General features: G+C 41.9%; 1 protein-coding gene across 1 annotated transcript in view; it reads left to right on the top strand.

The window, feature by feature from the left end:
* FAM135B (family with sequence similarity 135 member B) overlaps positions 1-14,670 on the top strand; it is a 286,049-nt gene that overhangs the window by 50,500 nt on the left and 220,879 nt on the right. The window lies entirely within an intron of this gene.

Raw genomic sequence — 14,670 nt, 5'->3', positions numbered from 1 at the left:
CCAGAACCTCTCTATAGGCCTCTTTTATATCTTCATCCTGTTTGGCTGCCTCTTCATGCATTTGTTTATGGATTTTATTCATTTCTTCCATTATCATCTTCATTACTAAGGATCTGAGGTCATTTTCTTGTATTTTGATCGTGTTTGTGTTCTCAGAGTTGCTTTCTTTAGGATAGCTTGGATCTGGAGATGCCATATTGTTTTTGTTTGTTGGTTGTGTTCTTATGCTTGCCTTTAGTCATCTTGCTGTCTCTGATGTTGGGAGGTAGCTTCTTGTGTCATTCAGTGGTCACTGAGAGCTGATAGTTGGTGAGTGATTATAGGTTGAGGGCCCTTGCCTGTGGTGATCAGGGAATTCTTCCCTAGAACATGCAGGTGACCTGGTTTCTGCTTTGGGAGACTTTGCTCCTCACCTTAGGCACCCCTCTGGGTCTGCAGAGGTAGACTTCTGCCAGGTCCCATTCAGATCGTGCCGCTAAGGTGGTTCAGTCCTGCTGAGTTGGGGTTGCTGGCTAGTTTTCTGTCCTGACCACTTAGTGCTGCCCAATATCTCCCAAGAGCATGGGAGACCCTGCCCAGCTGTAGCAGGTTCTATATGCCCAATTGTGCAGGCATAGACCCCTGGGCCTGTTCCTGCCCAGACCTGTTCAGATAGCACAACTCTGGCAGTTCAGTCCTGCTGTGTTGGAGCGGGCCACTGTTTACTTTTCTGTCCGTCGACCTCTCAGGTGTGTCCAGCCTCTCCCAAAAGTGTGGGAGACCCTTTTGGGCTGTGTAGCCTGGCTAGGCTGAGCTTTATCTGCCCAATTGTGCAAGCACAGTCCACTGTGGCCGGTAGCTAGGTTCCTGTCTGGTCGCGTTCAGACTGTGCCGCTGTGGCTGGGTAATGTGTTTACAGCCACCTGGGTTTACATGTGACCCCTGGGGCTTCTTATGGACTTGCTTGGGGTGGATGGGGCCGGGGTTGAGGGCAGATCCACCTGTTTTTCTGAAATTTCCCAAGGCCAGGAGCTCTGGGGCTTCACTGCCCGGAGTTCAGTCCCATATACTGAGTTCGTGTTATAGAGCCTGGCTGCAGTTTGCAGGCAAGTTCCAGTCCAGAGTCTGGGGACTGGGCTCCCGTCTTCCGTGGGCCATTGGTTAATCCAGGGCCATGACTGCCTGTGGTCTTCACTGTGCAGGACTCCACTCACCTAGTGTTGTCCAGTTCTTGTGGTCTGTGGCTCCTAGTCAGGTCCCTGGTCTCCATGCAGTAGATCAGATACCGTGTCTAGTAGGCGCCGCCATCTTAAAATCCTCATGAGATGGAATCTTAATCTAGTTTTTTCTTTTCTGTGATGGCTTCCAAAGTGCACAGTTTTTTGTATGTTAATGAGCATTTGTTTCCCTTCTTTTGAAACCTGTGTGTTCACCCACAGGCTATTTGCTGGTTTTGTTTTGTGGGTTTAAGATGCTTAGTTTTTAATTTCTTATCTTGAGCATAGGATTTGGGACTCAGCATGGCATGGCTTCTGCATGACTGGAGATTTAACCCTTAGTTTTCATTCATTGTTCACTGTGCTTGGATCTCCCCTTATACCAAGCATGCAGGCCCACTGTGAGATGATAATGGATAATTTATGTGAGAGGTATATAACTTGGAAAACACCATCTCCGTGTTGGGACTTCATAAAAGATTTTCAAGTATGTGCATACTGGAGTCGGTGCCTTGTAAAGTTCCCCATGGATAAAGGGAGAGTTCAAATAGGGAAGAAACAATGCAATTTCCATGGAAGTTAATTGTGATCTGTGTTTCCTGGGGGATAATAGCCTGGTGATAGATGTCCTGAGCCATGCTAATGTGATGACCCAGGCATTTGTTCAGGTAGCAATTATGAACAGAAGTCATATCTGTCACTGTCAACTTGTTTGGAGAGCAGCCCATCTCTCATCACCCACAAAGTTGCCATGGCAATTGCAGGACAAGAAATGATCCCATGAGAAGACAAGAAATGAGTGAAATGCAGCCATAGAAGCTCAGCTTTAGACACTGAGCATTGTACAACAACTGAAGAGGGTTTTGTTCAAGGTTATTTTGTGCCAGACATTAACCTAGACACAGGCTAGAGGGAAAGAAGTTATAGACCCTAGGCTCAAAAAACTGTCTTTTCTCAAAGCTTGCCATAGCTTGTACAACTAGTTCTTTACAGGAGAAAATGTGCAAACATTTGGGCATGACATCAAACATTGGGCAATGTCTCATGACAATAAGAGTGAGTTGATGATAGCTCTTGGTAGTGTCAGCAGAATCTTCCAGGTTCTTCTCAGGCCTTGACTCCCACTCCTGTTTATGACCAATGCATAATTCTTAAGTATTGCATATATGTAATTGTCACCACAAAAATTGGAATTTATTTATTTTTATTTTTCAATAGTATTACAGGATTCTTTTTTAATTTAAAGAATTTTGTTCTCAGATGATTTCACACATGTATGTAAAACATGCCTACTGCTCTCATACTCCACTTTCCTACCACCCCTGCCCATGCCCTCTCTTAAGTTTTGTACTTTCTGCATGATGCTTTTTGCCTTACATGAATATGGCTCTTTGTTCTTTGCTCCAAGGACATGTATGGCCTTACATTTCTTCTCTGTTGACTCTTGTTCTCCAGCCACATCTAGGGGCATCAAGTCTTTGGACATATCTGTAGGCCTATCAGCTCCTACCAGTTTCGACCCTTACCTTCAGACCTGTGTATGCAGTATCCATTTTCTTCAGCATCTAGCGCCATCCCCTGATGGTGTATCTCTGCCTGTTCATCCCCTACGTCACCCTTAACCAGCTTTCCCATGTTAGTGGATGATAATGGCCAAGCAATTAAGAAATTATCCTCCATTCTCCTTTCTCATCTGAACCCTCAGGGAATGTAATGGCTTGGCACTCAGAGCAACCTCTACTCTGTGTGTCTTATCACTTCATGCAGCCACCCTGCTCCCAGCCACCAGCACCTTCTGATTGCTTTGTTGTAATAGTCTTTTAATGGGTTTTCTTCACTCCACCTTTTCTCATGAACATTTTGTCATCTCTCCAGTAGCGAAAGGCATCTCTTAAAATGCAAATGAGATCATGTTGTATCTCTGCTCATAACCATGCTTGGACCTAACTAGATTTCATTCCTTGCCAAACACCCTGTAGTCTGTAATGGTTAAGTGATTTGGGCTCTGTGGTCTCTCAGGCCCCCTTTCCTGCCTCTCTGTCACCTTCAGTCAGCAGGTTCTAGCCTTGCTTGCCTTATGGGCATTCTTTTTTAAAATGTTATGCTAATCTAGGGCTTCCTGTTTTCTTTTCCTTCTCCCTATGAACCTCTGTAGATGACAGAAAGATCCACTCTTGTTGATTATATTTTCCACTCAAATACCTTTTCAGTGAATTCTTTGATTTTTTTCTCTGAAATTCCCACATTCCCTCACCTCACTCCCATCATTCTCCATCCTATTTGTTTCCTTAAAACTCTCATAGTGGGGAGGAATAAGTGTGTGTGTGTGTGTGTGTGTGTGTGTGTGTGTGTGTGTGTGTGTGTGCGCGCGCGCGCACTGCTGGTAGAATTACATGGATGAATATGGGCAAGGTACAATAATGTCTGGGCATGCAAATGTCATAATGAAGTCTATTAGTGCATAGATAAAGTGTCTTTACCAGAGTCTGCAACCGTAGTCCCATGTTTCACTGGACAGGGATCTTTGAGGCTGGAAGTATGTCTAGTTCATGGCATCTTTACAGATGGTGCTGTTGTATGGTAGAAACCCCATGCAGGGGTTAAATGTGCAGAGGTTCTTTTCGCTTTTGTGTTGCTGCTCTTTGGGTCTTGAGTCTTCTACCCATTCATAGGCTGGTACCGGCGTTTTGGCACATTCGTTATGACATATCTCATATGTTGCCTGCTTCTGCAATACTACTTGACCTTCTGTGGAGAGAAGCTTGCCTGGCCTGCTCCCTTAGCCTCGCTCACCATTATCCCAGTGTTACATAGTGATGTGTCTAATTCTCTCATGTGGTTTTCTCTGAATTCCACAAGGGAAGGTATAAATGCTCTTATTTTTGCTATCTTGGCATCTAGGACAGAACATTATAAATGTTCAATATGTGTGTGAAAATAGAGATTTTGTGACAGATATGTTTCCCAGGATGAAGCAACCTATTAATTATCTGTCAATGAATTAGAATTATGGGGAAAATTCCCAAACAACCTGTTTTGGAGACATCTGAGGAGAGGAAATAAAAAAAATAGGGCATTAAAGACCACAATAAAATGTCTCCATTGTCAACTCTATCATCTAAACTAATTTATCACTCAGGCAAATATAACTGAAGTTGAATGTATAACAAACCAGTGATTTTTTTGAGTCTGTGTTCCTGCAGTTAGCACAATGCCCGGAAAATGCATATTTGATACTTACTTGGTAATTTTAATAGCTATAATGAATTATCATTTTATTGGCTTCAAGTATCTGGTTCATGCCAAGATAAAATTAACATTTTAAACAATAGCATCATTTTGTCATAAAAAACATTTAAAACCTTGCTTTTTATTTATTTTCATTTTGACATTGATGGATAACAAGGTTGTGTATCATTTTCGTTTATTGTGAATTTTTATTAGTATATTTTTTCATTATTTGATTGAACCGTGCTGCATGTGTTCTAAATCTAGATCAATGTAGTCTCATTTTCCATTGACACTATTTAAAAGGATAGATCTCAATTTTTTTCTTGGACAATTTTGAATTGTATATTAGATTTTGTTAATATTATGCTTTGAGAGTATTTTATTCTATTCATCCAATTACAGCTATAGTTTATTATTGTTGTTCACTGGTGTTATTTCTGGCCTTTGTTGTAGTGGACAATTAGCTGAAATCAAAGAAATACTATCTGCTGTACAGCAGTTTTCTCTTATTTGTTTGTCATTTGCACAAGTAATAAAACTTCATTGCACAAATCATAATGTCACTAAAATTTTGGGAACATCTGTTATAATTGAGTGTATTCCAGTGAGTCATGGGAATATTCTTGTAGCCGAGGGGTTTAGGCATTGTATCACATTTACCCTCACATTTGCCTAGTTCAATTCTAATTAGCCTTCAACATTCTCAGCCTCTGTCTTTCCATCCCATACTATTGGGAAGCTCATTTCTCATCTGTCCCAGGATTTTGAGTTCGGGTCTTTCATTCTTGGGCCATGTATTTGGAGTTTGCCCTCAGACACATGGACTGAATTCAAGAGATGTGTTCAGAATTTGTACAAAGAACATGTCCTCTCCATTTAGAGTCTTTTCTGTGTTCCTCTTTCACTTTGAAATTGCACTGAATTCTTCCCCTTGGTCTTTGGAATTTTGCCTGTTCTAGCAATTGTTCCTGGCTTTGGGTTTAAAGCCACACAATCTGTAATTGACTACATTATTTCCCTACCTCTGAAAAGGTTAGTTCTTCTTGAGAACTTGTCTTCTCTCTTCTACACTGCCTGGCCTTCAAATGGGTGTTTTGACTCATTTACTATTTCCACTGGGAGGTGAATCTGATAGGAGCTCACTGGAAGTTAATTTCACTAGAACAATGCAGGACATCCTTGAGCCTTGGTGAGGGTCAACCCTTCAACATGTGATCTGTAAACATGCTTTAAATAGTCTAGAATCAGAAATACAGTCATCAATACTTACAGCTATTGAGTTATGGTTTAGAAATAAGTTATTTTAAAATGATGGCAACCAATAATTTTGAAGATGCTAGTATTAACTGCCACTTCTGAGATTCTATTTATTTCCAATAAAATAAATACTTAAACCATGAGGTATAGATTAATAGGTAATTGTGTAGAGATAAAGAATAGAACACAGTAATATTTATGAAGGAAAGTTTTAGCTACTTAAGTCTTGTGGTCTTTCTCCAATGCTTGCTTTATTTTTTTTTACTGTAGACAGCAAAAGGACTTGTGGCAACAGAGGGGAAGGTGTGATGAGAAGATGGGAGCAAGAAGGGAGTACTGTGCAACACATCATGTTAGTAAAGACAATAGAAATGTTTAGACATAGCAGGACTGAATTTGTATATAAATTTGCAATATACAAAGAGTGTTTGTAGGGCTAGCAAAATGTCTTTCCTTGGCTAAGATGTAGTCAATTCTGCAATTTTCTCCTAGCCATTGTGTACTGTCTCTTATAAAATATAGTTTTATTAAAATGCCACAAAACTCTACTTTATCACCTGGATATTTAATTCATTTATTCTATTTTTTTAGTTTAAATTAAACTATAATTATATAATTATTTCATCTATTCCAACACCCCCATGTACCTCCCTTGCTCTGTTAAATTCATGGCCTCTTTTACTTGAATACTTGGCTGTCAATGCCCCTCCCCTCTTCCCCCACCCCCCCCCCGCCCCCAGTCATAGACAGTCATAGACTATCCAACAAAACCCAAAATCCAGGCATGGTAAGCCTCCTTTTGGATTTGAAGGACACCTCAAACTTGCCCAAGAGAGGTGGAAGGTCTCTGCTGTTGAGGACCTAATGCATCTCAAATACAGGACCCAAAGGACCCATGCTGGAGATGGTTTAAAAGCCTCACCCTGCTTACTTATGTAACTTTTCATCCTGTCTTCTCTTGGGTTGTTTCTGTTCATCCTGACCTGCCTTCAGCAAGACGCCTGCTAGGTCTCTTTATCAGGGATACCCTATTTTTGATGCTCATTCTCCATAAAGAGTTCTCTTCTTCCTGTCTCTGCTCCTAGACCACAAATCTCTATTTGCTCATGTTGTACTCAGAGTGGAATTCTATTTGTATTGTAGTCCCCTTTCCCTGGTCATCAATGGTCCAGAAAATATTTTTTAATGGCTTTATTCTCTCCCCTCCCCCCTCTCTCCTGACAACTCACAGAAGTAGCAGCCATTACTTTGCTGGTATTTAAAGGGCAAAAATTCTATCGCCACTTAATCCTAATTTTTATTACAGTGTCTAATACTTCCCCCTGTTTTTGCTGAAGAAGCTGCACCTTGTCCCTAAGTGGGCAGCACAGTGCCTTCTGATGAGAGGCAAGAAATTCCAGGGCCTCTGCATTGCTCAAGAGCTCCTTGAGGAATAACTGTAAAAATGCTGTTGTAATAAAACTCCACATTCAAATTGCCTCTTATTCTTAGGGTGTCAAAGTGCTTTATCAACGTGAATTGCTATCAACCTTTTAGGTTAATTAAAATGAACAGGTTTCCTAGACACAGAAGGTGATTGCTTTTATACTCAGGGGTGTTTCTCCAGGTGAGCAAATTGAAGCACAAATAAGCCCCTTTGAATAATCAGAGACATTCTAAGAACCAGTGAATTCAGCATTACCACACAAACACATTGGCAAATCGCATTACTCTTCAGAATTATGATGACAGGAATTTTGTGGCTCATAAGTAGAGGCATTCCTAGGCTTATTTGTGCGACCATTTATCCGATGGCTGCAGGCAGCTGTGTGTTGCGCTTGGCACCTGGCTCACAGTGGTGCACTGTTTCCTTGTGGGGACGCTGCAATGCAGGTTTTATCTTTTCTTTGTGCTGCAGCAGTACAGGTTTTATCTTCACGGGGCAGTCCAGGAATCGAAGCTTTAAGGAAGTGGAGGAGCTTGCCCCCTGCGTGGGCCCAGCAAGTTCCAGAACTGGGGTGGTGATCTAGGATCCTGAGCGAGCTGTCCTTATTGTCCTCTCCCAAGTGCATTGCGTGTCCCCTCTCTATTTCTACACTTCCAGACAATATAGCATATCCCTACCAGAAATAGAAGTGCATCACAGACCTGAGGATTTAGAATTGGAGTTACACAATGGCAGGAAGAGGAGATGAAGCCAGACGGCTGGTGGAAGTCAGAACATGGAGTGGAGGTGGGGGCTTGCAGAACAAGCCAAGGCACTTGGACTTTTTTTTCTCCGTATGTCATCCTGCCTATCAATATTCATGCAGCACTCAGAGATCCAATTAACAAAGGAAGGAAATTCTGCTCTCTAAGGATATAATGTGACTGGCACTACAGTAAAGACATTACCGCGTTTTATTCTCACAGCAACCCTCCGAGGTTATTCCTCATGTTCATTTCACAGACCATGAAATTAAGACTCAGGAAGGTTAAAGGATTCGAGTAAGGTTGTACAGCCCATAAAAGCGCCATCAGTTCATTAAACTCCAATGGGTTGTCCTGTCCTCATCACAATGTTTGAGAGCCATGTACCAGTCAGATTTGATGGTCACACCAGACTGCGCCTAATGTGTCCCTCTTTGCTGGACTGCTATACGTGAGTTTCACATTATTTCCTCGTCCTTTGGCTAAGGCAAGTGTAGGATTCCTGTTCACAGTGAGCATACCACTGGCAAATTTGCGTTTAGAGACAATTGTGATTTTCCAAATGGTCGAGCCGCCACCATACAAGGTCATAAAAAATAAAAAGAATACTAGTGTTGGGTTTACCATCAATTATAGACAGAACTCCTTTCATGTTGTAATTTGTGTTGCATTTGTAGAATTCTTTATGATGCTCTGATTTCCCTATAGTGCCTAGGATTGATTTTGAAGACTGTGGCTATCATTGGATCCTGCAGGAGGCTGTGCCCTGAGCATAGTGACTTTCCACTGTCAAAGTAAACAGGCATGCTGATGCAAGCTGTCCATCTACAATGAGTACCCATTTCCAAATATTCATACAGAATTGAGCACTTCTACGCTGTGAGGGAATCGTCATATTGCAGCACACTTCACATTAAAATCTTTTGGGGTGTTTTCCAGGGAAATGAGAGCGATGGGCATGAGAGTGTGACCTTTGCACTTATTCATGAGCCTTGGAGCTACCCAGTTGTTCTAAATCATTTGCCGCCTCTTCAAAGTCCAGGGTCTTTTATTATTTTTATTTAATTGATTTATTCACATTAGATCTCAGTTGTTATACCTTCACTTGTATCCTCCTGTTTCTCCCTCCCTTGCTCTTTCATCCTATTCCCCGTCCCTAGGTCTGTGACAGAAGGGTACTTCCTCCCCCATTATATGGTCACAGCCTACCAAGTCTCATCCTGGTAGCCTGCTTATCCTTTCTCTGAGTGCCACTAGGCCTCCCCACCGAGGGGAAGTGGTCAAATATGGGGCACCAGAGTTCATGTCAGAGTCAGTCCCTCCTCTCCCCACAACTGTAGAGAATGTTCTTCCATTGGCTAGATTTGAAAAGGGGTTCAATGTTTACTGCATGTATTGTCCTTGGTTGGTGCAGTAGATTGAGCAGACCCCCCCTGGGTTCAGATCCGCCCGTCATGATTTTCGTCTTCAATCCTACATCTCACAAAGGTCTAATATCTAAAATATATAAAGAACTCAAGAAATTAAACACCATCAAACCAAATAACCCAATTAGGAAATGGGAGTCAGAATTAAACAGATTATTCTCAACAGAGGAATATCGAATGGCTGAGAAGCACTTAGAGAAATGCTCAATGTCCTTAGTCATCAGAAAAGTGCAAATCAAAACGACTCTGAGATTCCATCTTACACACATCAGAATGGCTAAGATCAAAAACTCAAGTGACACCACATGCTGGCGATGATGTGGAGAAAGGGGAACACTCCTTCATTGCTGGTGGGAGTGCAAACTTGTACAACCACTTTGGAAATCTATCTGGCGCTTTCTCAGAATACTGGGAATAGGGCTACCTCAAGACCCAGCTATACCACTCCTTGGAATATACCCAGAGAATCCTCCACCATACAACACGGACATATGCTCAACCATGTTCATAGCAGACTTATTCATAATAGCCAGAACCAGGTAACAACCTAGATGTCCCTCAGTTGAAGAATGGATAAAGAAACTGTGGTACATTTACACTATGGAACACTACTCAGCTATTAAAAATAAGGAAATTCCAAAATTTGCAGACAAATGGATGGAACTAGAAATGATCATACTGAGTGAGTTAACCCAGACCCAGAAAGACTCTTATGGTCTATACTCACTTATAATTGGACACTAGCCCAAAAGGGAGTTCCCATGAAAGTCTTTAGTTACCAGGACTTTGGGATAGATGCAGGGACTCCCTATTGGGACTGTAGGTGAGAGAAGTATGGGAGAATGGGGAAATAGAAGGACCCAGAGTGTCCTAGAAACCTACAAGAGAACATGATGATGGGTTCTTTCATTATTTAATTCCCTGCTGGTTGCTTATGCTTGCCTTATGCCACAGAAGATAACTATAATCTATTGTGTTCATTGAATGCCGCTTTGCATGAAAGTGAAGGAGTCATGTCCTTAATGACACTATTGTAAAGTGAACATATATGTACCCTATCAGAACAGTGCACACAGGGTTTCACAGATGGTGAAGGGATGAGTCGGGTTGTACAAAAGTGTAGAAAACAGAAATGTCCTGATCAGCAAGGAGAGCAAACCAAGGTAGTTTTGAAATGCATGTTGAATCAGGATCCCTAAGCTTTAGCTTAGTGAATCAGGCTATTTAATCAGAGCTGTGGAGCAATCAGATTTGAAATCTCTACAAAAATTTTTAAGCAAAATGAGGATATCATAAAAAAAAAAACATACCTGTAATTTAGAAACATTACATTGAGAGCTGGGCAAACAGCTGTCTGTCTGTTTGCGTTTGTGTGTGTGTGTGTGTGTGTGTGTGTGTGTGTGTTGATTTTAAAGACAATGTTTATCTGTATCCCTGGCTGTCCTGGAACTTGCTTTGTAGACCAGGCAGGCCTGTAAATCATAGAGATCTGCCTGCCTCTGCCTTATGAGTGCAGGGATTAAAAGCACCACCACCCCAGTCTTTGAAAAGCTTATTTGGGACATAATGTTTAAAATATTTTAAGCCTCAATGGTGATATGATTGAATATAAATAGAAAGTTTAAAACATCTACAATAAAGTATGTATAGATAGTACAGCTGCATTTGAAAATATTCAGAGAAATATTATCATGTATGAATAAAAAGTACGGCTTAATGCAATGAAATTATTCTCTGTAATATAGTAGTAATAATGGGGCACATGGCAACATATCTGCGGACAATGCAGCTTTCAGAGCTTTGATTACCTTGCTATCAAAATTAAGAAAATACTCCAATGTTCATCTCTGTTTGAGGGCTTTCAGAGACAGGACATGTGGTGTTGCTCCAGAGTAGAAACTGATTCACGGGTAAAGATTGAAAGTGACACCTTACCAAAGGGGAAGAGTAGGTCTTACACTGTAAGATCTATTCCTGGTTCCAGAGTTCATGTCCGAGTCAGTCCCTGCTCTCCCCACAACTGTGGAGAATGCCCTGTACATTGGCTAGATCTGAATGGGGTTTGATGTTTACTGCTTGTATTGTCCTTGGTTGCTGCAGTAGTTTGAGCAGACCATCCTGGACCCAGATCCACCTATCATGATGTTCTTCTTGTAGGTTTCTAGGACCCTCTGGATCCTTCTATTTCCCCATTCTCCTACATTTCTCTCACCTACACTCCCTATAGGATGTCCTCATATCTATCCCTGGTAAGTGAAGACTTCATGGGACACGCTTTGACCACTTTCCCTTGATGGGGAGGCCTGGTGGCACTCAGAGAGACAATAGGCAGGCTACTAAGATGAGACTTGATAGCCTATGACCATATGGTGGGGGAGGAGGTCCCCCTTGGTCATAAACCTAGGGAAGGAAAATAGGGTGGAAATGGGAGGGAAGGAGGAATGGGAGGATACAAGTGATGGGATAACAATTGAGTTGTAATCTGAATAAATTAATTAAATTATTATAAAATGATGTAGTGCTGGTTCCTATGTCCCTGGACCATGTCCTTCAGAGCAGCCAGCTTGATATATTCATTCTCACACATATTTAAAAAGATCAGAGGTAATTAGCTTTCAGCAATTAAAACAAGGGTCTTGAATGACAGTAGAGAACAAACAGCACCAACTGAATGGGGAGGGCTGAAAACCATCTCCAAATGAGCTTTGAAAAAAACTACTCATTTGGAGTCGGTCTGTCTACTATCATTCCTTACACTGTAAGCAAGAAAGCTAAGCAGAGCTGATGACAGCAGAGGATTTAGTGTGTAGCACACTTAAGTGGAACCCTAGCTCCATCTGACCATTGGATGTGACATTCTGGATCAATAAACTACTCCCATGAGTCTCAGGTTTCTGGTGTAGAAAATGGGAATACTTATATCTGCCTCACGGGTGGAATACATAAAAAAAATCACCCTTTGTTTTTTTTTTTAAACTTTGCTAATTATTCTCACTCTTTCCCAAAAGGAAGGTTCAGGATTGAATAAATCAAAGAGATTCAGAGACAACAGTAGAGTCTTATTTAGGCAGCAATTGATTTTTCTTCTTGGATAAGAAAAATTATACATCTGCTTCTAAAATATGAAGAGTGGTGGCTGTGATTCATGCACACATGATTCACGGAGAAATCTGGAGCTGAAACACAGCGAAACTAATAATATTCTACCCTTGTGACTACAGCTTGCCTAAGCATAGAATGTGTACCCAGAGTCAGGGCTGTCATCTCCAGGACAGGAATGGTGCTCTCTTAATTTAGCATAAGTGGTTCAAGCAGAAAAGATTGCGATTTCCTCCTAGCACACTTCCCGAAGATGGGTACATCTGCACCAGCTGCAGCAACTCTTTTCTTCACTCAGTTTTCATTTATACCAATATCTGATACTTTGGCAAAACCAGGATAGCAGCTTCTCACTGGTGTCTCCAACTTTATTTTCATTTTATTTTCTCTTTTAAAAATACATTTTACTAATTTATTCATATTACATCTCAATTGTTAGCCCACCCCTTGTATCCTCCCATTTCTCCCTCCCTTCCATTTTCCCCTTACTCCCCTCCCCTATGACTGTGACTGAAGGGGACCTCCTCCCCCTGTATATGCTCATAGGGTATCAAGTCTCTTCTTGGTAACCTGCTGTCCTTCCTCTGAGTGCCACCAGGTCTCCCCATGCAGGGGACATGGTCAAATATGGGGCACCAGAGTTCGTGTGAAAGTCAGACCCCACTCTCCACTCAACTGTGGAGAATGTCCTGTCCATTGGCTAGATCTGGGTAGGGGTTCGAAGTTTATTGCACGTATTGTCCTTGGCTGGTGCCATAGTTTGACAGGACCCCTGGGCCCAGATCTGCCCATCATGATGTTCTTCTTGTAGGTTTCTAGGACCCTCTAGATCTCATGGGAGAATGGGGGAATAGAAGGATCCATCTTCATTTTGAACTAACTCACTCTTCTTCTCACTGGAATGAACGTATATTATTGGGCAGAGGTCCACTGTACAGCTGATAGTACCATCATCCATTTGAGTACCTAGGAGATTCAGAGAGAGTCATGGAATTCCATCCTCTCATGGCTTCATTTACTTTGGTCTATCTCTACATACATTTTCTCTCCCACAAAATAGTTTACAGCTATTTCATCCTATTTTGCCAGGGTTAGGTACACACAGATTCAGTACAAAGTTTAAGATAAAATTGCCGTGAATATTTGCTCTTCGGTTGCTTTTTATTCTTGGAAAATCAGACCTAATTTTAGTCATACTCCTGTGTGCATCGTTCATCTTTTGTCAGAAATGCTTGGCAACTGTCATGCTGGTTCAGGTTTCACTTTTCCCCTCTGATGCCATCCCTTGCCCACCAGAATCTGCATGGGTAAATCCTGCAGTGTCACTCTTTCTCACTTGTCTTTCTGTTGGATAGTTAATTGGTGCAGGAATATCAAGATTTTCTAGAAAATCGTCATCCTGGATAAACAGAGGCAGGATGACAGTAGTCTCTCGCTACCATGCCGACTGCAGTGGGTGTAGAGCAGTGCTGCAGTGTGCACACACTTGGCTTGATAATGCCGCGGTAAATGTGAGTGTGACCTCTGCTGTCATTGAACTCAGACTTCACATCCTAGCCCTCCTACAAAGACATACTTAGCAAAAGTAGAAAAGTACAAAGGCAGGCTGGGAAAGAGAGGTTTCATGAATTGTGAAAGGTACACATTTGGAGGACGTCTTCGACTGGAAGTCCCAAAACACCAGCCTGGCAGCCCCAAAGTGGTGTCTATTTTACCTAGCTCTGTGCCTGACCCAGAAGAAGCGCTCTGTGAGTGGGCAGGTGAGAAAATGAGTGATTCTTTGAGTTTCTGTTTAGTTTTCAAGGTCTAACTGTAGTATCAGCAGAAGGTGACCACAAATCCCCCATGTAACCCTATTTTTATCATGAAATTACATGGCAAAACTTCTTCTATTCCTCCACTTTCAGTGCTATCCAGACTTGGATAACACATTGGGTGTCCAATTTATTTATTTATTTATTTATTTATTTATTTATTTATATAAAATCTTTACAGCCTGATCCTAGCCCCTTCCCTCCTCTTCTTCCAGTCCCATCCTTATGCTTTCTCCCTCCATTCCCTCCTCTTCTTCTCAGAGAAAGGGAGGCTCCCAAGAGGTACTCAACCCACGCTGGTACCTCAAGTTTCAGCAGGACTAAGCGCATCCTCTCCCACTGGGGCTCGACAAGGCAGCCAAGCTAGGAGAAAGGGATTCAGAGGCAGAGATGGCCTCTATACCCACTGTTAGAGAATCCACATGGCAAACAAGCTGCACAACTTCTACACATGTGTAGGGGATCTAGGTCCAGTCT

Source organism: Acomys minous, assembly GCF_964271855.1.
Source record: "Acomys minous genome assembly, chromosome: 12".
Classification (NCBI taxonomy): domain Eukaryota; kingdom Metazoa; phylum Chordata; class Mammalia; order Rodentia; family Muridae; genus Acomys; species Acomys minous.
Note: the sequence above shows the minus strand (reverse complement) of the source record. Positions and strands in the feature narration are given on the sequence as shown.